This window comes from Callithrix jacchus, chromosome 19 (genome assembly GCF_049354715.1).
Source record: "Callithrix jacchus isolate 240 chromosome 19, calJac240_pri, whole genome shotgun sequence".
Classification (NCBI taxonomy): domain Eukaryota; kingdom Metazoa; phylum Chordata; class Mammalia; order Primates; family Cebidae; genus Callithrix; species Callithrix jacchus.
In genome coordinates this window covers 45,159,389-45,184,494 of record NC_133520.1, presented here as the reverse complement: position 1 = coordinate 45,184,494, position 25,106 = coordinate 45,159,389, and the positions used below count along the sequence as shown (strand labels likewise).

The 25,106-nt window shown below is 42.3% G+C and overlaps 1 long non-coding RNA gene across 1 annotated transcript; it reads right to left on the bottom strand.

Annotated features, from left to right (window-relative positions):
- Positions 1-1,707: 1,707 nt before the first annotated feature.
- Positions 1,708-24,840, bottom strand: LOC118149499 (uncharacterized). Its single transcript, XR_004737014.3, has 3 exons — positions 24,759-24,840; positions 7,360-7,594; positions 1,708-2,252 (listed from the first exon to the last, which is right to left on the bottom strand). It is a non-coding gene; the product is annotated as an uncharacterized LOC118149499 (long non-coding RNA).
- Positions 24,841-25,106: the final 266 nt, after the last annotated feature.

Here is a 25,106-nt window from a genome sequence, read left to right as displayed (position 1 = left end):
GGGTTGCGTTGCTGCTGGGGAATAGTCAGCCCTGCCATGTCTTATCTGAGTAAAATCAAACTCCAGACATAATCTTCTCCCACAAGGGCTGATATTCAGATCCTGAGGGAGAATAATTTTTCTCCACAACTGGGGACCTGGGTGATCATGAGCCAGTTCTAATACTTTTCTGTTCTAGGAGTGATCTTCGCTATGCATGGAGGCTCACACCTGCAATTCCATCACTTTGGGGGCTGAGGTGGGAGGATTGCTTCAGCCCAGGAGTTTGAGACCAGCCCTAGCAACACAGGGATACCCTGTCTCAAAAAAAAAAAAAAAAAAAAAGGTCATTTAAAATACAAAAATTTAAAAAATAGTGTTTAAAAACATTGCAGTAAAGTCTGGCCAGGCACAGTGGTTCACGCCTATAACCCCAGCGCTTTGGGAGGCCAAGGCAAGTGGATCATGAAGTCAGGAGATCAAGACCATCCTGGTTAACATGGTGAAACTCTGTCTCTGCTAAAAATACAAAAAAATTAGCCAGGCATGTTGGCATGCTCCTGTAGTCCCAGCTGCTCAGGAGGCTGAGGCAGGAGACTCGCTTTGAACCCAGGAAGCAGATGTTGCAGGGAGCCAAGATCTTGCCACTGCACTCCAGCCTGGTGACAGAGTAAGACTCCATCTCAAAAAAAAAAAAAAAAAAAACTGTAGTAAAGACTGGTGTGCATTGTGTGCGTATATCACTGTTTTTCAATTGTAGCAATGATAATAACCATGATTTTTGCTATCCCTATAGAAAGAATCATGCTTCCCATTGGAGGAATTATGGAAGAAACCTATTAGCAGCTGTCTTTTTAATCTGCATATTGACGGCAGGAGTTGCAATTTTCAATTTAGAGCTAAACTATTTCACTTATTAATACATTCCTTCAGCAAATATTTTACGATTATAAACTATGCACCAAACATTGGGTGGGAGACCCTGAATGAAGTGGGAAATACAAGTGACATAAGTGGCCAAGACTGGGCGTGGTGGCTCATGCCTGTAATCCCAGCACTTCCAGAAGCTGACGCCCTGCAGATCACCTGAGGTTGTGAAATGGAGACCATCCTAGCTAATAGGGTGAAACCCCATCTCTACTAAAAATGCAAAAATTAGCCGGGCATGGTGGCTCATGCCTGTAATCCCAGCACTTCAGAAAGCTGACGCCCTGCAGATCACCTGAGGTCGCGAAATGGAGACCATCCTGGCTAATAGGGTGAAACCCCATCTCTACTAAAAATGCAAAAATTAGCCGGGCGTGGTGGCACATGCCTGTAATCCCAGCTACTTGGGATGTTGAGGTAGGAGAACCCCTCGAACTCGGTAGGCGGAGGTTGCGGTGAGCTTAGATCACGCCATTGCATTGAGTAGTCAATCGATGATCACAATATAACATAATTGGTGGAATAGAAATCTCAACAAAACACTAACGGAACACATATTTTTGTGAGATAGTTTATTTCTGTCTTTAAATGGTTTTCTTGCCTACATCATTTAAAATGATCTCAATTCATGAAAATGCAGGGATATAGTTAACCACCTGGTCATCCATTTCTACTGTGCTTTACAACCCAGAGGATTTGGGTAAGATTGAATTTCTTGTTGGTGGTACTGGATTGACATGCAATGTAGTCACACCGAAGTGACATCATATACATATGACTCTCATCCATACTTTGCATCTCTTTTCATTTATTTTATTTATTTCCTTCTGTTTGTTCACACACACTTAGTCACACATCTGGTGCCTTTCTGGGACACATAATCATCCCTGCCTTATTCACTGTTTCACACGCTCACTGTCCTGAGCACATTCGCATCCCTATCACTCATGCTGTTGAAGTCTCTTCCACACTGAATTTCTCACTCTTAAATACACATGACCTCAAGTTTGTAATTTCCTACAGATGCTCTCTGTCCCAGGAGACAAATTCTCTCTCCTCTGAGCACAGGGCTATTCTCCAACAGTCTCGCTTTCAAAGGCACACACCCACATCTGCAGGCACTCACGCTTTTGTCGACAGCCCCTCCCACACCTCAGGCGTCTCACTGGTGATCGGAGTAGGGACAGGAGACAGGATGGGTGGAGGAGATACCAGTAAGTCATCTGTCCTCCACCCACATTTTCTTTCTTAATTTGTTTTCTTGAATTTCTTCCTTCCTTTCTGGTAAGCAGGGAGAGAACTTGCTGAGTAGCACGGTGGGACTCTTTCCGAGTGTCGTTGTGGTGCTAAGGATGAATGAAGGGGAGAAGGCGTCTCTTAGAGGGTATCATTGGAGGAGGCAGAGAAATATTTCACTGTCCCCAAAGAGAAAGACCAGTCTCACTAAACAGCCACTCTTTAAGAATTCTTACCACGGAGCCATTTTGTTGACATAAGGTGCTGTGTCTCTATTAAACAAATTGGAACTCTAGCAGAGAAAACATATCAAATTATTTGAAAGCCTAAACATTTTAGGCTTTGAAGGCCATATGATCTCTGCTGCAACTTCTCACTTGGCCATTATAGAGTGAAGGCAGCCATAGACAATATATAAATCAACGTGTGTGGCTGTGTTCCAGTAAAACTTTATCTGTAATGCTCTCATTTTTTGTCAGAATGAATAATTTTTATTTTTGTCGTTTACTAAAAGTTTCCATGAAGAGGAAGAGTCTGAGTTGGTAATCAAATTTTCTGAGGTCTTGCTTAGGCAGGGCTAATACAATTTTTTTTTTTTTAAAGCTTTATTCACCAGGCACAGTGGCTCACGCCTGTAATTCCAGCACTTTGGGAGGCTGAGGTGGGCGGATCACCTAAGGTCAAGAGTTCGAGACCAGCCTGGCCAATATGGTGAAACCCTGTCTCTACTAAAAATAAAAAAATTAGCCAGGTGATGTGGTGGGACTCTGTAATCCCAGCTACTTGGGAGGCTGAGGCAGGAGAATCACTTGAACCTGGGATGTGGAGGTTGCAGTGAGCCAAGATCATGCCAATGTTCTCCAGCCTGGGCAACAAGAGTGAAACTATGGCCCAAAAACAAACAAACAAAAAAGTAAACTTTATTTATTAAAAAGGCAATGGGCTGAATTTGGTCCATAGTCTCTCATTTGCAGACTCCCAATCTATGTAAATAACATCATGTTTTGCTCTATTTTTTTTTCTCTTTTTTTGTGGTTATCATTTAACTTGAAAATGGCTAGATAACTTTTTCATCAAATTTGGAAGATTTATTTATGATGGCCAGACATAAAAAACTGGATATATACTTTGAAAACAAAATACTCTTTTGGTGACCCTAGTGCCATGACGAAAGGTAAGAGATAATTGTCTAACAGGGTCAGATTACACTGGCTGCCAGAGACACCTGGTGTAGCAGACCCAGGGGCTCTTTGGGGCCCGGGGAGGCAGAGGTGCCCACGACAACCAGGAAATTTCAGGAAACAGACTGATGCGCCAGGCAGGAGAGGAAGAGGCAGTGGCCCTGAGCGGCCCGGGAATGTGGTGAGTGTGGTGTTTGTAGATCCGTCAGGCTGGCGGATTCCAGTGAGCAGTAGAGTCAGGGACAGTGTTGTCCACCTGACCCCATGCCATGGGGTAAACGTGGAAAGCACCTGTGAAGCCTTCCTAGCATGCTCCACCTGCCATGTGCATGTGAGCAAAGACCGCCTGGACCTTCTGTCTCCTCCTGAAAAGAGGGAAGACAGCCTGCTAGATGTGGCTTCCCTCCTCCAGGCGAGCTCCTGGCTGGGCTAGCAGATTGTGATGACGCTGGAGCAGGAAGGGGCAGAATTCACCCTGTGTGGACTGCCAGGCCCCAAGCCCCATTGACATGGACAGCTAGGTCTTCCTGGATTGTCATAGCCCCAGCGTCAAGATTGAAAGAACAGCCAAGTGTCAGCCCAGCCCAGCTCAGAGCACATACAGACTGGAGAGAGAACGAAAGCCTCCAAGAAGGACAGAGACTCCTCCTTGAGAGAGATCCCATGTCCAAGCTCTGGTGGGGACAGGGCTCCTAGTGGGGTGGCCTTCCCCAAACCCCTGAGAATAGAGTGTGAGTAGAGTAGAGTCAGATTGGAGCTGCAGTAAAACTATGCCATGGGCCTTAAAAAAAAAAGAGGGAGACATTATTTTCTAGAGTATGTAGTGACTATCACATGACAGGAACAGATAAACGATGTATCCAGTTATGAGCCCCAGTTGTGTTTTCACCAGAACCAGGCTGCTGATTCTCAGGTAGGCAACTCTCTGTAGGCTGCTCCCGGTGTGAAAGAAGATAATGTGTCCCAGGACAGACAAGTGGGGATGTTGGCAGTGGGTGAGACATTCATTGCTCATGTTCAAAGCAAGGCTGAGGAACAACTAAAAGTCTAGTTCTGACTCTAGCAATCGATGGTCCAATTAAGGTTTTTAATTTTTTTCTGCTCCCGGAAACTGTCATCTGAAAGTGTCTGCTTCTTGAGCCAACTAGCTATGGGATACAGACATGGACACTGGAGAACAAAGGCACTAGAGATACACAGTATAGGTATTTCAGATTTGCATGTTGTGCCACTCTTTATTAACTTTATTTTGCTCTTGAAATGCTATTTAAGTTTGGGAACCATTTTTAAATAATAGAATAGAGTGAACTCTTACAATGAATTGGCTAGATATATGCATCATGACATATTTAAACAATATACTGTTACATGAATGAGAAAAGCAGATTACAGAGAAGTCATTATAGAAAAATCTCATGTGTGTGTCTGTGTGCACATACTTAGACACACATACACATTTGCCTAGAAAAATGTTCATAGAAATACATGCAAATTTTGAACAGGGATCATTTCTGGGCAGCATGGGACTTCAATTCTAAAAGAAGGAATTATGCATCTGTTGAGACTAGGGAAAAGAAAGTCTTACTGTTCCATGTCTTCTTTGCCATTTCTGCATGGGTTGTTTGGAGTACAGCACATTTTCTTTCTCTTTTTTTTGAGATGGAGTCTCACTCTGCCACCCAGGTGCTGGAGTGCAGTGGCACGATCTGGGCTCACTGAAACCTCCGCCTCCTGGGATCAGGCAATTTTCCTGCCTCAGCCTCCTGAGTAGCTGTGATCACAGGCGTGCACCACCACACCTGGCTAATTTTTGTATTTTTAGTAGAGACAGGGTTTCACCACATTGGTCAGGCTGGTCTCGAATCCTGACCTTGTGATACCCCTGCCTCGACATCTCAAAGTACTAGGACTACAGGTGTGAGCTACTGTGCCTGGCCTCTTTCTTTTCTTTTCTTTTTTGAGATGGAGTTTCGCTCTTGTTACCCAGGCTGGAGTGCAATGGCGCGATCTCGGCTCACCGCAACCTCCACCTCCTGGGTTCAGGCAATTCTCCTGCCTCAGCCTCCTGAGTAGCTGGGATAACAGGCACGCGCCACCAGGCCCAGCTAATTTTTTGTATTTTTAGTAGAGACAGGGTTTCACCATGTTGACCAGGATGGTTTCGATCTCTTGACCTCATGATCCACCCACACCTCGGCCTCCCAAAGTGCTGGGATTACAGGCATGAGCCACTGCGCCTGGCCTCTTTCTTTTCTTTTTTATTTCTTCCTTTACGTTTTTTGAGATTGAGTCTCTGTCGCCAGGCTGTAGTGCCATGGAATGATCTCAGCTCACTGCAACCTCCGCCTCCCAGGTTCCGGCGATTCTCCTGCCTCAGCCTCCCAAGTAGCTGGGACTACAGGCACGTGCCACCACACCCGGCTAATTTTTTGTATTTTTAGTAGAGGCGGGATTTCACTGTGTTAGCCAGGATGGTCTGGATCTCCTGACCTCGTGATCCGCCCACCTCATCCTCCCAAAGTGCTGTAATTACAGGTGTGAGCCACCACGCCCTGCCAGGAGTACAGCACATTTTCAGTGATGATTCAAAAAGTGTGTTTTATCAAGCAAAAGGATAACTTTCTCCTTGCAATATACACTAGCTATGAATGAACAGGTGACTCATCATATTAAGTAGAAAAAAAGATGGATTTTGAAAGCAGTGTCCTGCACAGTATTAGGTAAATCACTTAACCTTTCTGAAAGCTGGCTTCCTGATTTCTGTGACAGTATTAATAATAGACACCTTCCAAATGTATGAGGATTGAATGACAGTATATGTAAAACACCTACCAGAGCTTGACATATGGTAAATGCTAAAAAAAGTTACTTTCTTTCCCATTCTCACTTTTTTTTTTCTCCTCCAGCAACAGCTTTCCCAAACAAGAAGCAGCAGCCCTGGGTTCTGCTGCCACTTCGATAAGTCCCATTGCATATTCTTCCCCATATCATAAGCCATTTGCCTTTGCTTTCTTTCTCTGAGAAGGCAAATACCCAGACGGCAAGAATATACTGGAGTAGGAAACAGATGGCAATCCAGTCTGTGCTTTGAATGGCCAGTATAACTTTATTTTAAAATGAAACTCTAGAAATAACATTTGAAATAATCCAGTTACTCTTGATAATATCATCTTCGAAAAGGAAACTTGAGTCAGGGAGGTCTTATTTTAAATCTGAAATTTGGCTGACTGCATGTAATAGCATTTCCTCATTATTTCCCAGTTTCTCACTGAATCACCACCCACTGGCCAGGATTCCCTACACCCAAAAGACTGCCAAGATTTTATAAAGTCCTGTTTCTTTCTATCAATGAAAGATTGCCATTTTGATGGGTGCATATTTCCTGATTCTTTGTTTTCTATGTGTCACTGTATTACGGTGTGCGTTGACATGTTATATCTCCCTACTAGGGATGATGGAACTTTAATTGTAGATAAAGGTATTATTACCAACTCTGTGATTTTTCTTTTTCTTTCCTTTTTCTCTCTCTCTTTTTTTTTTTTTTTTTTTAGGTGGAGTTTCCCTCTTGTTGCCCAGGCTGGGGTGCAATGGTGAGACCTTGGCTCACTGCAACTCCCGCCTCCCAGGTTAAAGCAATTCTCCTGCCTAAGCCCCAAGTAGCTGGGATTACAGACATGTGCCACCACGTCTGGCTAATTTTGTACTTTTAGTAGAGATGGGGTTTCTCCATGTTGATTAGGCTGGTATCAAACTCCCAATCTCAGGTGATCCGCCTGCCTTGGCCTCCAAAGTGCTGGGATTACAGGCGTGAGCCACCACACCCTCCAGAGGGTTCTGTGAGCTTCTTGAAGGGTACAGTGTTTTATTATGCCACTGAAGGGTGTTACAGAGATTGAAGGACTGTGAACTTCAATAGGCACTTGTTGAATAAATGAGTTAGTAAACGAATTAATTCATGGGTAGTCTATTAGTTATCTATTGCTTCATAACAAATTACCTCAGAGCTTAAAGGGATACAACAACAAACATTTATTACCTCCAATAGTTTCTGTGAGTCAGGAACTCAGGAGGAGCTTAGCTGGGTGGTTCTGCTTCAGGTGTCCCTGGGACTTTGTAGTCAAGCTGTCAACCGGGGCTTCAGTAAACTGGGGGTGTGGCTGGACTGGAGCATCCCATTGCAAGCTCACTTGGACGGCTCTCGGCAGGGAGCTTCAGTTCATTTCCACAGTGGTACTCATGACATGGCAGCTGGCTTCCCCCAAGTAAGCGATCTGAGAGACAAAGAGAAAGTGCCGTCATGAGCAAGCCGCGGTGTCTCTTTTTTTGAGACAGTTTCCTCTTGTTGCTGGAGTGCAATGGCGTGATCTCAGCTCACTGCTACCTCCAACTCCTGGGTTCAAGCGATTCTCCTGCCTCAGCCTCCTGAGTAGCTGGGACTACAGGCACACACCACTGCACCAGTTGGAAATTATGTATTTATTTATTTTAGACAGTCTTGCTCTGTTGCCCAGGCTGGAGTGCAGCAGTGCCATCTCAGCTTATGCTGCAGCCTCCCAGGTAGCTGGGACCACAGATATGCGCCACCATACCTGGCTAATTTTTGTGTTTTTTGTAGCGGTAGGATTTCATTATGTTGACCAGGCTGGTCTGGAACTCCTGACCTCAAGTGATCCGCCCACCTTGGCCTCCCAAAGTGCTGGAATTACAGGCATGAGACACCGTGCCTGGTCTATTTTATAATTAATGAGAAAAGTGTGTGTGTGTGTGTGACAGAGAGAGAGAGAGAGAGAGAGAGAGAGAGAGAGAGAGAATTTTCTTGGTGAGGGAGTTAGAAGAGGGAAAGACACATTTCTATTAGCAGTGTTGATTTTGCAGCACTGGATGGGTTGGTCCAACAATGAGGTATTTATTGTTACTGGTTCTAAAGGCTCACACTTGATAGTTATACATTTTTGCAATTTATGGATATCAGACATTTAATCCAAGAATACCCTGAATGAATGGACAGGTAAGGAATGACCATTACAGCCAGGTTGATTGTTACAATCAGGAAACTGGGCAAGCAATGGAAATAACAACAACAAAAATAGTCCTGTGAGGTTCCTAAATAAATGATGTTCAGCCCAGAGCTAGGAAGGAATTCAGTCAAGCACACAGCCAGTGGATACAGCTTGCAACAGGTTCTGCCAACAGCAATTCTGCTAGTCAAGCTCCTTTGCCTTTTTGTGTGTTTAAAATATGAATTCGCCTAATTCATATATAACCATAAAACAAAGGTTTGATTTCTTTATTTGAGATGGATTCCAAAAAAGGACTGTCCCTGGGCTGGAGTGCAATGGCATGATCTCAGCTCACTGCAATCTCCACCTCCTGGGTTCAAATGATTCTCTGGCCTCAGCCTCCCAAGTAGCTGGGATTACAGGTGCCCACTACCACACTCAGCTACTTTTCATGCTTTCTTTCTTTTTTTTTTTTTTTCTGTGTCGGAGTTTTGCTCGTTACCCAGGCTGGAGTGCAATGGCGTGATCTCGGCTCACCGCAACCTCTGCCTCCTGGGTTCAGGCAATTCTCCTGCCTCAGCCTCCTGAGTAGCTGGGATTACAGGCACGCACCACCATGCCTAGCTAATTTTTGTATTTTTAGTAGAGACGGGGTTTCACCCTGTTGACCAGCATGGTCTTGATCTGTTGACCTCGTGATCCACCCGCCTCAGCCTCCCAAAGTGCTGGGATTACAGGCATGAGCCATCATACCTGGCTGAAATGCACTTGCTCTTCACGGAAGATGCACTTGCTCATGGACAATGGTTTTTCATTTCCCACGTTTTTCTTTGACAGCCTAAGCCTGCCTTCCCCCTCTGGACTTTCACTTTCTCTAGTCTCACTTTCCCTGTCGGGCTTATCTTTATCTTTCCAATCCCTTCCTTAATGGCTCTTAAATCTCATCACTCAACCAAGCTGTATTGTAGTGAGATAATAAATGTCTTTAATTCGATATGGGTGAAACTTCCCACATCAGAAGGTTTGCATAAATATCTCAGAGTGTTTTCTTTTTCTGAACAATCCTAGCTGTTGGGGGGAAAAAATCTCAGTTCATTTATCAGGCAGTTTCCCTCAACTCAAAAACCTCTGGTTATTTTAGAGAAAAGAATTCATTTATTCCTCTGATTAATTTACATATTCAGTGACCCAGATTTTAAAAAAATCAGTATTATCTGATAACCACTAATTCAAGAACATTTTAAAAGATTGATAATGAATGATTCTCTGCAGTAGATATAAAGAGTTCCTTAATATGTACCTGATTGTCTTTCACCATAATGTTCATATATATATATTTATATATATTTGTGGTTGTTGTTTTGGAGAAGGAGTCTCACTCTGTCGCTCAGGCTGAAATGCAGTGGGGTAATCTCGGCTCACTGCAACCCCCGTCTCCTGGATTCACGTGATTCTCCTGCCTTAGCCTCCCGAGTAGCTGGGATTACAGGTGCACACTGCCATGCCTGGCTAATTTTTTGTATTTTTTTTTAGTACAGACAGAATTTCACCATGTTGGCCAGGCTGGTCTTGAACTTCTGAGCTCAGGAAATCCACGCACCTCAGCCTCCCAAAGTTCTGGAATTACAGGCGTGAGCCACTGACCCCGGCCAGCTTTCATTTATAAACACTATCGACCAAGGCAGTGTTTCTGGTAGGATCCAGGAAAACAAAAATGAATCAGGCATGATTTTTCTTTTATTTCTGGAGTATCTCTTTCCTTTCTTCTTCCATGGCCTTTTAAAATATACATTTCTCCTCATTTTCTCGCAAGATAGTTCTGAAAAAAATGTGCCAGAACAAGTATCATTTAAAACTATTAGTTTTTAAATCGAGTGTGTTTCTGATGCTTGGAAAAGCCACAGTCTGCAGCTGCACCACACACGTCAGTTCTTATGTAAGTTTCAGGGGTGGGCTTAGAGGTTGATTTCTCCCTGGCTACATGCGCGTTTCCCATGCCTCACATTTCTAACAAGGGGTGACACTCTCCACTCCCAGAAGAGAAGGATATTTTTCATTCAATTGCTTTCTCTGTTCCTTACTGGCCTCCCTCCACAAGGGAAGTAACTTAGCTGGTTGAAAACTCTGGGTTAAGGATGAGTGAGTGTGCACCTCTCCCATCTCTGGCTTTCCCTGTGTTGCCGACCACCCACGTGCTACACCTGTTCTGGATTTCTACTTTCTTCAGGCAACAAGCCCAGCGCGGGGAGCACTAATTGTTTAGCATCTCTGTTTCTACTGAGTGGGTAAATGTAATTTGTGATGAGCAGGAGTTGGAAGTCATTTTGCCTTTGGGTCAAAGCCACCTTCTCTGAACCATATCAGCAACAAAGCTGACATATTGAAACCTATTTGATTTCTGTGTATATTTTTCAATGGGTCCTGAACACACTAGAGAAGCCCAGGCTCCATTAGATTATTTGGTTACACACTCTCATTACATCCCAAGTCTTCATGACTCTCCTTTCTCCATTCATTTTCTTGTCCTTCTACTATTCCCATTACACACATGTTGCATCTTTTGAAATAGTCTTAGCTGGGCTTGAACTCCTGATCTCGTGATCTGCCCAGCTTGGCCTCCCAAAGTGCTGGGATTACAGGTGTAAGCCACCACACCTGGCCTTCCATAGTTGTTATACTAACTTACATTCCCACCATCAGTGTAAAAGTATTCCTTTTTTTTTTTTGAGACAGTTTCACTCTTGTTGCCCAGGCTGGAGTGCAGTGGCACAGTCTTGGCTCACTGCAATATCTACCTCCTGGTTTGAAGAGATTCTCCTCCTTAGCCTCCCAAGTAGCTGGGATTACAGGCACCCGCCACCACTCTCGGATAATTCTTTGTATTTTTAGTAGAGATGAGGTTTCACCATGTTGGCCAGGCTGGTCTCGAACTCCTGACCTCAGGTGATACACCCACCTCCGCCTCCTGCAGTGCTGGGAGTACAGGTGTGAGCCATTGCACCCAGACTAAGTGTTCCCTTTTTACCACATCCATGCCAACATCTATAATATTCAAGTTTTGATTCCCAGAAAATAACTTGCTCTTTTCAACCACATTTTCCTTCTCCATCTCTCTTAAGGTTGTAGAGAAGACTACTATAATAAATTATTAGGAAAACTTCAAAATAAGAAAATAAATTATTATTTTCTGACAATCTTCCCAATAATCAAAAACAAGCCAATTTATATGGCTTCAGAAGTGACTTAATTATGTATGTGTTCATTTCTTACCTGAAGACATAGTTATTATCTGCTTTGGTCTTTTAACTTAAATCTTGCCTCTGGCAATATGTTTTAGCCTAATACCTCCATTTTAAAGCAAATAATTCAAGGTTTTTTTCTTTTTTTGAGACAGTCTTGCTCTTACCGCCCAGGCTGAAGCCATTCTCCTGCCTCAGCCTCCAAAGTAGCTGGGATTACAGGCACCTGCCACCATGCCCAGCCAATTTTTTTTGTATTTTAAGAAGATATGGGTTTTCACCATGTTGGCTGGGCTGGTCTCGAGCTCCTGACCTCAGATGATCCACCCACATCGGCCTTCCAAAGTAGCTGGGATTACAGGCACCTGCCACCATGCCCAGCCAATTTTTTTTTGTATTTTAAGAAGATATGGGTTTTCACCATGTTGGCCGGGCTGGTCTCGAGCTCCTGACCTCAGATGATCCACCCACATCGGCCTTCCAAAGTGCTGGGATTACAGGTGTGAGCCATCGTTCCTGGCCAAATGATTAGAGTAGTAGGTAAAATTTAAAAAAAAATCATCACCTCTGTTTTCATGTCTAGTGGACTCCATTCCTGGCCCATCAAATGTACACGGAGCAATGGTTTGATCTGCAAACTAAAAATCCGCTTGAGTTTTTAAAAAATAAAAAGCTCTTTGTCAGGTAACTATTATTCAAAATAGTCAGCAAATATCAGATGCGTGGTTCAAGCTCTAGTCAGTCAACTGAAGTGAGTAACTTTCAGTCACTTGTCTAGCGGTTAAGCCAGGAAATGGTAAATATTTATAGGTTTATCCAGGGGTGCTGGCTAACAAGAGTGCCTGGACTGCCTTTTAGAGCAAATCAATAAGAACCTCTGGCGGTTTAAACCGGTCTAGTATTTCTCAGCCAGCTTCTCTCCTCTTCACAGTGATTATATACCACTCATTTCCAACCACATTTTGATTGTTCTGCTGTTAAATTATAACAATTATTTTACAGGGAACAAGAGTCGTTTTCTTTTTCTCCTGACCACATATTTAGCTTATATGAGCCATTGTGTTTATACCATTTTGTGCTCCTTGCTTTGCTTATTTTATCTCAATAGGTCACCACAATGTTTGCTTTTGTTCATTAAGCTTTTTGAACATCATGCAAAACACTGTAACAGACAAACATTTAAACAGTAGAATATATAAACTGATCAAGTCGTTTCATCTGAGATCAAATATCTAACTCTCAAGAGACTTGGATTTGAGAGACAATGGATTTTATGAGATTTTGAGAACTCAGAGTTTAACTTCCTGTTTAAATACTTCATTGATTATGTTAATAAAATCATGTCTGTTGCAAGGATATTATAATCAACACTCTTGTTTGTTTATTTTATTTTTTTAATGTTTATGTGTGAGTCTTCAATACTAATCCTATAATTTTACAGCTAGGAGTGATCTAAGAATTCATCTTTCTAGTCCAAACTTCTTATTTTACAGATAAGGAAACCAAGGTTCTGGGAGGCTGTAAGACTTAGAGACTGTTAGTGATCATGTGGTATGTTTTTCCAAGATGAATCTCTTAGCTTTTCTGATAACATTTAAGTCTTTGGCTTCATGAGCACTGGGTTCATCATTTCAAAATAATGGGGGATGGAGAGGAAATGTTATTAGTATATATTTAAAAGTCCCTAAAGCATGATGTTTAACCTTCTCTTGGTCGTAAATCCCTTAAGAATCTGTTGGAAACTCAAACTCTCTTGATTAAAAAAACACTCACATACACTCAGAAATTCACAATCAATTTTATAGAATCCTTAGACTCCTGAACCCCTAATTCTGGATTCCTTTATGTGTTAACAATATTTATTAGAACAAAGGTTGCCTAATTATATTTCTATATTTGAATCAATTTAGCTAATAACATTTGAAGTCATGTGGTAGTTTTTCAATAAAGAATATGATTTATTGAATACATAAAGATGTATGAATATTATGAAGATGATTACAATGGTTACAAATAACTGACTTACAATAAGAGTAAAATTAACTCACTCTGCAAAATATTGTTTTGATTCCTGTTACACCACTGTCAACACTGTCAACAATAATGCAACTGTTCCTATCAATTATTTTTTCTTTTTCTTTTTTTTTTTTTTTGGAACGGTCTTGCTCCATTGCCCAGGCTTGAGCGCAGTAGCGTAATCTTGACTCACCGCAACCTCTGCCTCCTGGGTTCGAGTGATTCTCTTGCCTCAGCCTCCCAAGTAGCTGGGATTACAGGTGCATGCCACCACGGCTGGGTAAGTTTTTGTATTTTTAGTAGAGACGAGGTTTCACCGTGTTGCCCAAGCTGGTCTTGAACTCCTGACCTCAATGATCTGCCTGCCTTGGCCTCCCAAAGTGCCGGGATTATAGGCGTGAGCCACCGCACCCAACCAATTGGTTGTTTGTTTGTTTGTTTGTTTGTTTGTTTGTTTGTTTTTGAGCAAAATCTCTCTCTCTGTCACCCCGGGCTGGAGTGGAATAGCACTATCTCAGTTCACTGCCACCTCCTCCTCCTGGATTCAAGTGATTCTCCTGCCTTAGCCACCCAAGTAGCTGGAATCACAGGCATGCACCACCATGCCTGGCTAATTTTTGTATCTTTAGTAGAGACCGGGTTTTATCATGTTGGCCAGGCTGGTCTTGAACTCCTGAGCTCAAGTGATCTGTCTGCCTTGGCCTCTCAAAGTGCTGGGATTATAGGCGTGAGCCACTGCACCTGGCCCTCTTTCTTATCAATTTGAATTCACTCATGTAAACAGGTTTTGTTTGACATAATGGGATGCTTTATAGATAACACAGAATATAGATTCAGGAGATTCCCTGTCTGAATCAGGAGATTCCCTATCTCAGATACTTATCTGAGAAATTTCAACAGCAAATGCTGCTGATCAACACTTAAGGATAGGAGAGCGACTATAGATCAGAGCGATGTGTGTCATCGGATCATCAGTGGCTAAAATGAAACTGTTACCCGGTTGTGAGGAGACTTCTTTTGAGATTGGGAGGCTGGCTTGAGTTTCTCATAGTGAGGCTATTTCTATCAAGTTTGTGTTGATCAAATATTTGTGATTCAAGTATCAGCTGTGGTATTGTCAGGGCAGTTATGAGGGAAAATATTCACACTTAAAGACAGGAAGAGAGAGTCAGTCATGGTGGCTCATACCTGTAATCTCAGCACTTTGGGAGGCCAAGGCGAGCCGATCATCTGAGGTCAGGAGTTCAAGACGGGCCTGACCCACATGGTGAAACCCCATCTCCACTAAAAATACAAAAATTAGCTGTGTGCCATAGTGGGCACCTGTAATCCCAGCTATGCAAGAAGCTGACCCAGAAAAATTGCTTGAACCCAGGAAGTGGAGGTTGCAGTGAGCTGAGATTGTGCCACTGTCTGGGCAACAGAGCAAGACCGTCTCAACCAAAAAAAACAGAAGAGAGGCCTTAGGTTAAAAGGACCTATATTAGCAGTCTCTAATCCACCTGCTCCTAATGGTCATCCCATCAAGATACCAGAGAAGAGGGAAAAATTAGCATGCAAGAGAAATACAATTCTGGATGAAATTGCTACCTGAAAAATCAACTACATTAAATTTATTGAAAAATGCTTAATTAAAAAACATGCATCTGGGAGGCCGAGGAGGGTGGATCACTTGAGGCCAGGAGTTTGGGATCAGCCTAGCCAACATGGTAAAATCCTATCTCTACTACAGATACAAAAAACTAGCTGGGCGTGGTGGCACATGCCTGTAGTCCCAGCTATTCAGGAGGCTGAGGCATGAGAATTGCTTGAACCCAGAAGGTGGAGGTTTCAGTGAGCCAAGGTCACGCCATTGCACTCCAGCCTGGGTAACAGAGCAAGACTCCAGCCACTGCATTTCAACCTGGGTGACAGAGTGGGACTCTGCCTCAAAAAAATAAATAAAAATAAAAAGTATGCAGATGCTATAGTTATTCCACCAAAACAGACCAAGACTGATTGCCAGAAATTAGGGTGGGAAAATTCTATCTCTCTTTAATAAAAACAATATATTTATTTGTTTGTTTGTTTGAGATGGAGTCTTGCTCTGTCACCCACTGGTGCAATTTCGTCTCATTGCAACCTCTGCCTGCAGAGTTCAAGTTTATCCTCCTGCCTCAGCCTCCTGAGGTGGCTCAGCACAGGTGTGCCCTACCAACTCTGGCTAATTTTTTTTTTTTTTTTTTTTTTTTTAGTAGAGACGGGGTTTCACCATGTTGGTCAGGCTGGTCTTGAACTCCTAACCTTGTGCTCCGCCCACCTCGGCCTCCCAACTTGTTGGGATTACAGGCGTGAGCCACCGTGCCTGGCCTAATTTATTTTTTAAATGGACACATTGTAATTATATATATATATATATATATATATATATATATATATATATGGTACAACTTGATGTTTTGATACATATATATGATGTATGATGATCAGATTAGGGTATCTAGTATGTTCATCATCTCATGCATTTATCATTCCTTTGTGCTGAGAACATTCAAAAGCCTCTCTTCCAGCAATTTGGTAATATGCTGTCCCTTCTCTCATTTCCTTTCTCCCTACGCCCAACCAGAGACTCTCAGAGGAGAAGCAGGCAGAAAGATGAAGGCAGAGGAGATGTCAGTGCATCAGGTTGCTTTATAGGGGCAGGCCTCCCATGCAAAGAACAAGAAGTAGATGAAGAAAAATGTTGATGGATGTACTTGTTGAGAATGATGGTTGTTAAGTACTTAGTATTTTCTCAAGTCACCAGGCAATGCAATAGAAGATCCGCTGCCATCCCAGCTGAGCGAAAGTTTTCCAGAGTTTGGAGATGGTTGAGAAATTTTCACGTCAATCCACCTTCCCTCAATAAATAGGAAAAGTGGATTCAAAGTCAACATGAATCGAATGAGCCAAGAGTAATCCAGGCAGGCCGCTGACTTTGAAGTGGTGAGATGTTTTGTCATGCTAGAGTTCAGGGGGAAAGAAAGGGAGTGATGTGTGATAAAATGCTGCAGAGCCAGGGATCGGAACTATCAGCATCTCACAGAATTTGAATCAGAGTCCACCTCTGAACAGGCCTTACTCTAGGTCCAGGAAAAGTTTTTGAAAAAGTGCTGAACAGTTTGGCGGAGCGTAAGAAAATACAACCTGTATGTAACAGAAGCAGAAAGCCATAAGGAGCGAGTGATTTAAAATGAACGGTTGCAAGTTAAGATTAAAAAGCTATGTGAGAGTACTAAGAGAGACAAGAAATTGAAGGTCCAATATTGGACTGAAATCTATATTGCAGCTAGAAAGACAGAAATGAGACTCCAGAGAAACAAATCAATGATGTGGAGGACAAACTTTTCCCTTCCATGAGGCAGAGAAAAATAAAATGGGCCGGGCGGTGGTGGCTCATGCCTGTAATCCCAGAAGTTTGGGAGGCTGAGGTGGGCAGATCACTTGAGGTCAGGATTTTGAGACCAGCCTGACCAACATGGAGAAACCCCATCTCTACTAAAAATACAAAATTACCCAGGCGTGATGGCACCCACCTGTAATCCCATCTGCTGGGGAGGCTGAGGCAGGAGAATCGCTTAAACCCGGGAGGCAGAGGTGGTGAGTCGGGATTCACCACTGCACTCCAGCCTGGGCAACAAGACCAAAACTCCATTTAAAATAAATAAATAAATAAATGGCAGGACGCGATGGCTCACGCCTGTAATCCCAGCACTTTGGGAGGCCAAAGCGGGGTGGGCAGATTGCCTGAGGTCCAGCCAGTGGTTGGTGACCAGCCCAGCCAACGTGGTGATACCCCATCTCTACTAAAAATACAAAAACTATCCAGGTGTGGTGGCAGATGCCTGTAGTGCCAGCTACTTGGGAGGCTGAGGCAGGAGAATTGCTTGAACCTGGGAGGCAGAGGTTGCAGTAAGCTGAGATCGCACCACTGCACTCCAGCCTGGGCAACAAGAGTGAAACTCTGTCTCAAAAAAAAAAAAAAGAGGCCAGGCTCAGTGGCTCAAGCCTGTAATCCCAGCACTTTGGGAGGCCGAGGCGGGTGGATCACGAGGTCAAGAGATCAAGACCATCCTGGCAAACATAGTGAAACCCTGTCTCTACTAAATACAAAAAATTAGCCGGGCATGGTGGCACATACCTGTAATCCCAGCTACTTGGGAGGCTGAGACAGGGGAATCGTTTGAACCCAGGAGGCAGAGGTTGCAATGAGCCGAGACTGCGCCATTGCACTCCAGCCTAGGTAACAAGAGTGAAACTCCGTCTCAAAAAAAAAAAAAAAAAAAAAGAGAGAGAAAAAAGAAATGTAAGAAAATGATGAAAGAAGATGTGAGACAGTTTCAGGAGACAAAATCAATGTGCAAAAATTACTGGCATTTCTATACATCAACAACAGGCAAGCAGCAAGACAAATAATGAATGAACTCCCATTGACAATTGCTACAAAAAGAATAAAATACCTTGGAATACAGCTAACAAGGAAAGTGAAGGATCTCTTCAAGGAGAGCTACAACCCACTGCTCAAATAAATCAGAGAGGACACAAACAAATGGAAAAACATTCTATCCTCATGTATAGGAAGAATCAATATTGAGAAAATGGCCACACTGCCCAAAGGAATTTATAATGCCATTCCCATTAAACTACCATTGACATTCTTCCCATAATTAGAAAAAACTACTTTAAAATTCATATGGAACTAAAAAAGAGCCCTAATAGCCAAGACGATACTAAACAAAAAGAGCAAAGCTAGAGGCATCATGTTACCCAACTACACTACAAGGTTATATTATAGGATGTAATATATTGATACTATATTGTAGTATCAAACTTTACCACAAGGCTACACTAACCAAGACAGCATGGTACTGGTACGAAAACAGACACATAGACCAATGGAACAGAATAGAGAACCCAGAAATAACACCTGCAACCATCTGATCTTTGACAAACCTGACAAAAATAAGCAATGGGAAAAGGAGTCTTTATTGATTATCTATTTAATAAATGGTGCTGGGAGAACTGGCTAGGCATATGCAGAAAACTGAATCCGGACTCCTTCCTTAAACCATATGCAAAAATCAACTCAAGATGGATTTAAAAGACTTAAATATAAAACCCAAAACTACAAACACCGTAGAAGAAAACATAGGCACTACCATTCAGGACACAGGCATAGGCAAAGGTTTCATGATGAAGATGCCGAAATCAGTGGCAACAAAAGCAAAAATTGACGAATGGGATCTAAAAGAACATCTGCACAGCAAAAGAAACTATCACCAGAGTAAATGGACAACTTGCAGAATGAGAAACTTTTTACAGTCTACCCATCTGACAAAGGTCGAATATCCAGCATCCACAAGGAACTTAAATTTCAAGAAAAAAAACAAACAACTCCATTAAAAAGTCAGCAAAAGTCATAAACAGACACTTCTCAAAAGGAGACATACAGGCAGCCAACACACATTCCAAAAGAAGCTCAACATCATTGATGGTTAGAGAAATGCCAATCAAAACCACAGTGAGGAACCGTCTCACGCTAGTAAGAATGGCTAGTGTCAAAAAAAAAAAAAAAATAGATGCTGTTGCTTGTGGGGAAAAAGGAAGGCTTTTACACTGTTGGTGGGAGTGTAAATTAGTTCAACCATTGTGGAAGACAGTGTGGCAATTCCTCAAAGACCTAGAGGCAGAAATACGTTTGACTTGACAATCCTGTTACTGGGTATCTATCCAAAGGAATATAAATCATTTTATTATAAAGATTTGTGCATGCATGTGTTCATTGCCACACCATTCACAATAGCAAAGACATAGAATCAACCTAAATACCCATCAATGATAGACTGGAAAAAGAAAATGTGGCACATATATGCAATGAAATACTATACAGTCATAAAAAGAAGTAAGATTATGTCCCATGCAAGGACAAGGATTCTCAGCAAACTAAGGCAGGAATAGAAAATCAAATGTTTCATAAACACATGGATACATGTGGAAGGGAGCAACATGCACTGGGGCTTGTCGGGTTGAGGGTGGAAGGAGGGAGAGCTTGAGGAAGAATAGCTAATGGACGCTGGGTTTAATACCTAGGTAATGCGATGAACTGTGCAGTGAATCACCATGGCACATATTTAACTATGTAACAAGCCTGCACATCCTGCACATGTAACCCTGAACTTAAATAAAAGTAGGAAATAAAATAAATAAAAGTAAAACTAAAAATTAAAACATTAACTTTCAAAATGCTCTTTCTTATTCTTTTATAACAAGAAAAAAAATTTTTTTTGAGATGGAGTTTCACTCTTGTTAACCAGGCTGCAGTGCAATGGTGCAATCTCAGTTCACTGCAACCTCCACCTCCCAGGTTCAAGTGATTCTTGTGCCTCAGCCTCCTAAGAAGCTGGGACTATATGCACGCGCCACCAAGCCCAGCCAATTTTTTGTATTTTTAGTAGAGACGGCGTTTCTCTATGTTGCTCAGCTGATTTAGAACTCCCCCGACCTCAGGTGATCCGCCAACCTCAGCCTCCCAAAGCACTGGGATTACAGGCGTGACCCACCGTGCCTGGCCATATAACAAGAAATTTTAAAACAAATTTACAATGTCTTAAATGTGCTTCATTTTTCCCCCGCCCCCCCCCCCACAAAAAAAAACCAACAAATAGCCAAACCTGTGTAGGCCTGTGTTTTATTGTTTGATTTTTTTTTTTTTTTCATTAAGTCCAAACTCTTAGGATTCCTGTGGGCCTGTTTGGTATTTGAAATCTCAACCTTTGGAAAAAACACTAGATTTCTTGGAGGAATATTGGGGCCTGCCATGAGCAATAATCTTTGTCAGGGATTCTGTGATTGGCACACTGAGTCTTCAAATAGGAGATTGTCATGATGTCTGTGGTACCATTTAGTCTTTCCAATTAAAGAAACCTACTAGAGTTCAAGTCCCGTAATACTGTGACCTTTTTTTTACTTATACATATCATGGCAATGGTGCCCTGTGGTTTCATTGGGTTGTAGGCAGTTCACTATTTGCACTTATGAGAAACAACTTGATGTTCCTTTTTTTTTTCTTTGAGAGAGAGTCTTGCTCTGTTGCCCAGGCTGGCATGCAATGGTGCAATCTCGGCTCACTGCAACCTCCAACTCCTCGGTTCAAGTAATTCTCCTGCCTCAGTCTCCTGAGTAGTTGGAATTACAGGAGCTTGCCACCACACCGAGATAATTTTTGTATTTTTAGTAGAGATGAGGGTTTCACTATGTTCGTCAAGCTGGTCTTGAACTCCTGACCTTGTGATACACCCACCCCCGCCTCCCAAAATGCTGGGATTACAGGCATGAGCCACCGCTCCTGGCCCACAACCGGATGTTTCAAGATATGTCAGGCTATTCTCAGACATGCTATAAGCATGAGAATGTGTCCAGATTTTTGGTTTATGTTTTTCAACATCAGTGGGCTAAAATTGGACTTGTGTTAACATAATTAATCTCTATATATGTGGAATAAGAATTTTCATACTATGTTAGAACAATAACTCTTCTCATCTCAAAGTTAGCAATACTAAAGATTGCCTTGTCTTTTTGTCAAATTCATTTATTTTTCTAGTGTTATATAGAACTGATGAACTTGAATATTGAGTACAGCTTTCTCCCTTTATCGAGAACAAATTGATTAAAATGTCTGTGTTAGTATTTCTGTCACTGGAATTTATGCTGCCAAAGAATAACTAATGCTTTCCAGTATCAAGTGTGTGTGTGTGTGTGTGTGTGTGTGTGTGTGAAAGAGAGAGAGAGAGAGAGAGAAATTGAGTGTGGAGCTATCAAACTTGTACATACCCTTGACCTCACTGTCCCCATTTTCTTTTTTTTTTCTTCCTTTTTTTTTTTCTTGAAACGGAGTTTCACTCTTGTTACCCAGGCTGGAGCGCAATGATGCGATCTCCGCTCACCACAACCTCCGCCTCCTGGGTTCAGGCAATTCTCCTGCCTCAGCCTCCTAAGTAGCTGGGATTACAGGCATGCGCCACCGTGCCCAGCTAATTTTTTGTATTTTTAGTAGAGACAGGGTTTCACCATGTTGACCAGGATGGTCTCCATCTCTTGACCTCGTGATCCACCCGCCTCGGCCTCCCAAAATGCTGGGATTACAGGCGTGAGCCACTGTGCCCAGCCTGTTTTTTCTTGAGATGAAGTTTCACTCTTATTGCCCAGGCTGGAGTGCAATGGTGCAATCTCGGCTCATCACAACCTCCGCCTCCCGGGTTCAAGCAATTCTCCGGCCTCAGCCTCCCAAGTAGCTGGAATTACAGGCATGCACCACCATGCCCTGCTAATTTTTGTATTTTTAGTAGATACAGGGTTTCTCCATGTTGGCCAGGCTGATTTCAAACTCCCAACCTCAGGTGATCTGCCTGCCTCGGCCTCCAAAAGTGTTGGGATTACAGGCATGAGCCACAGTGCCCGGCCAACTGTTCTTGTTTTCTAAGGTGATGGTGTGTTCACTGAAAGCTGATCATGCTGTAGGTGGGAGGGAGGGCAGTTATAAACTGTTAAGAGAAGTCTTGTATACCAGTATTTTCATCTAATTGAAATAATGGCACATGACATACACCGCCCCCCACCCCCGAATCAGTACCTTAAAGCCACATAAATTATTTCTGCAGGGCATGCTGGTTGGGTATGGCGACTCTGCTGTTTGTGGCTGAGCTCATTCATGAATTTGTGGGAAGGCTTGAGTTTCTTGGTTTAGCTGGGCACAGCGGGGCAGTTCTGCTTTAAGCTGTAGGATTGAGGATTGGTCAGGAAATTGTTCCACATGTTTCTCATCCTTCTGGGAGCAGCAGGCCAACTAGGCGAGATCTTCCAGTGGCACAGCAAGAGACCGAGAAGGCGCGCGGAGCCAAGCAAATTCATCTGAAGTCCCTGCTTGCCTCGTGTCTGCTAATATCCCCACAGCCAAAGAAAGCCACAAGGCCAGACTCAAGGCCAAGAAGGAAGGGAAACAGCTTTCTCCCATAGCAGTTAGGAGGCTAGGAGAAGAACTTTTTGAACAAGAATTGAATCTGCGACACTTTGGTAGGTTTAAATATTGCTTGAAGAAACTACTTCTGCCTGGCCTGTTGGCTCACGCCTGTATTTCCAGCACTTTGGGAGGCCAAGACAGGTGGATCACCTGAGGTTAGGTGTTCGAGACCAGCCTTGTCAATGTGGTAAACCCTGTCTCTACTAAAAATACAAACATTAGGCAGGCGCGATTGCACACGCCTGTAATCCCAGCTACTCGGGAGGCTGAAGCAGGAGAATTGCTTGAACCCAGGAGGCAGAGGTTGCAGTGAGCCAAGATTGTGCCACTGCACTCCAGGCTAGGTGACAGAGTGAGATCCTATCTCAAAAAAAAAAAAAAAAAAAGAATATTAAAAGAATGATAATGAAAAATGATGCATAATGTGTGGGATGCACCTGAAGGCCTAGAGCAAAATATAAATGCACACTTTTGAAAAAAATATATAAAAAATGTCTAATATTCATCAAATAAGCTAGGAAAAGGATAGCAAATTAAACCCAAAGAAAAATAAGAAATGAAATAATCCCAACAGCAGATATCAAACAGCAAACATAATAAAAAGAAAATCAATAAAGCCAAAGTTGAGTTCGAAAATTCTAATAAGATATAAATTACTAGAAAAACTGACATCATAAACATAGAAAAACACAAATTGACAAATCCTACATCTATTAAAGCAGTTAATAAGAGAATCTAACAAGTAACTTACACCAGAATTTAAAGAGTTACTGTCAAATGGACACGATTCTGCAAACAAAAAGGGTAATTTAGTAAAATCAAAATAAGAAGAAAAATAAAATCTGACAAACCTTTCCACAAACTACTCTCATCCCTCCCCCCACAAAATTCTAGGCCCAGCTATTTTTACTCATCAATTCTTCTAACATTTAAGGAAGAATCTCCTCCAGTTAGTAGAAAATGTGGGTATGCTTCTCTTTTTCTATGAGCTAATAAAGATGAATAGACATGAGAAAGGTTTCTAAGGTGTTACTAATATTTTCCATCTTGATCTGGGAGGTGATTTCACAGGGATATTCACTTTGTAAAGTCTACTGAGCTGATGGCCAGGTGCGGTGGCTCACGCATGTAATCCCAGTACTTTGGGAGGCCAAGGTGAGTGGATCACCTGAGGTTGGGAGTTCAAGACCAGCCTGACCAACATGGAGAAACCCCATCTCTACTAAAAATACAAAATTATCTGGGCGTGGTGGCGCATGCCTGTAATTCCAGCTTCTTGGGAGGCTGAGGCAGAAGAATCGCTTGAAGCTGGGAGGCGGAAGTTGTGGTGAGCTGAGATTGTGCCATTGCACTCCAGCCTGGGCAACAAGAAAAAAAAAATTTACTGAGCTCTGTTTTGCACTTAACATTTATGTACTTTGTGTGAGTTATATTTCAATAAAATTTTGCCAAGATATGAGTAATATAGGATAAAATTATATATAATTTCATGTATATATGAATAACATTATTATGTATTATATATACATGTAATATAATCTATATATGTATGTGTATATATATAACATATAGCAACATATATCTGTACCTATAGATATAAAACATTATTTTAATGTGTTTTAAAATATTTTATATATATGTACACACACATATATAATGGTCTTTTTTTTTCTGAGACAGAGTTTTGCTCTTGTTTCCCAGGCTGAAGTGCCCATGATGTGATCTTGGCTCACCGCAGCCTCAGCCTCCCAGGTTCAAGCGATTCTCCCACCTCAACCTCCCATAGCTGGGATTAGAGGCATGAGCCACCACGCCCAGCTAATTTTGTACTTTTAGTACAGACGGGGTTTCTCCGTTTTGGTCAGGATGGTCTCAAACTCCTACCTCAAGTGATCCGCCCACCTTGGCCTCCTAAAGTGCCAGGATTACAGGCGTGAGCCACTGCACCCAGCATAATCATAATGTGCTTATAAATAGGAGGAGAGCCGTTTTTTTCTTATGCTACTTCAAAAGATGTGATTTTTAGTCCCTTATGTGACATCACTGCTAAATTAAGAGCTGGTCCCTAAATTATATATATATATATATACACACATATATAGGCATAACTGGAATCAGTGAAGAATATGGATGCTATTTCACTTACCCATGTAATCCGTATCCACGTGCGGATCAGCTCAGGTGTTGGTAATGACTATTGTGTTGACGGGAGCTCCAAGATAAGTGCCAGTAACAATTAACGTACAGGACTGTACCATAAAAACAAGTTGTTCATGCAACAAACTTCACGGGAACACAAAAGAATTACAGGAATTGTCTCTTATCGTCAAACACATCACTGTCCTTTGAAATCAAGGGGTTTATTGTTTAATACCTGAACTGTTTATTTACCTGTCTACAAAGCAGGTCACAGTTTTGTTTTAGTTTTTGTAGTTTTGCCAAGCAACTTAGGGTCACGAAATTTCATAAGTACAGATCACCCTCTCAAAAGAAG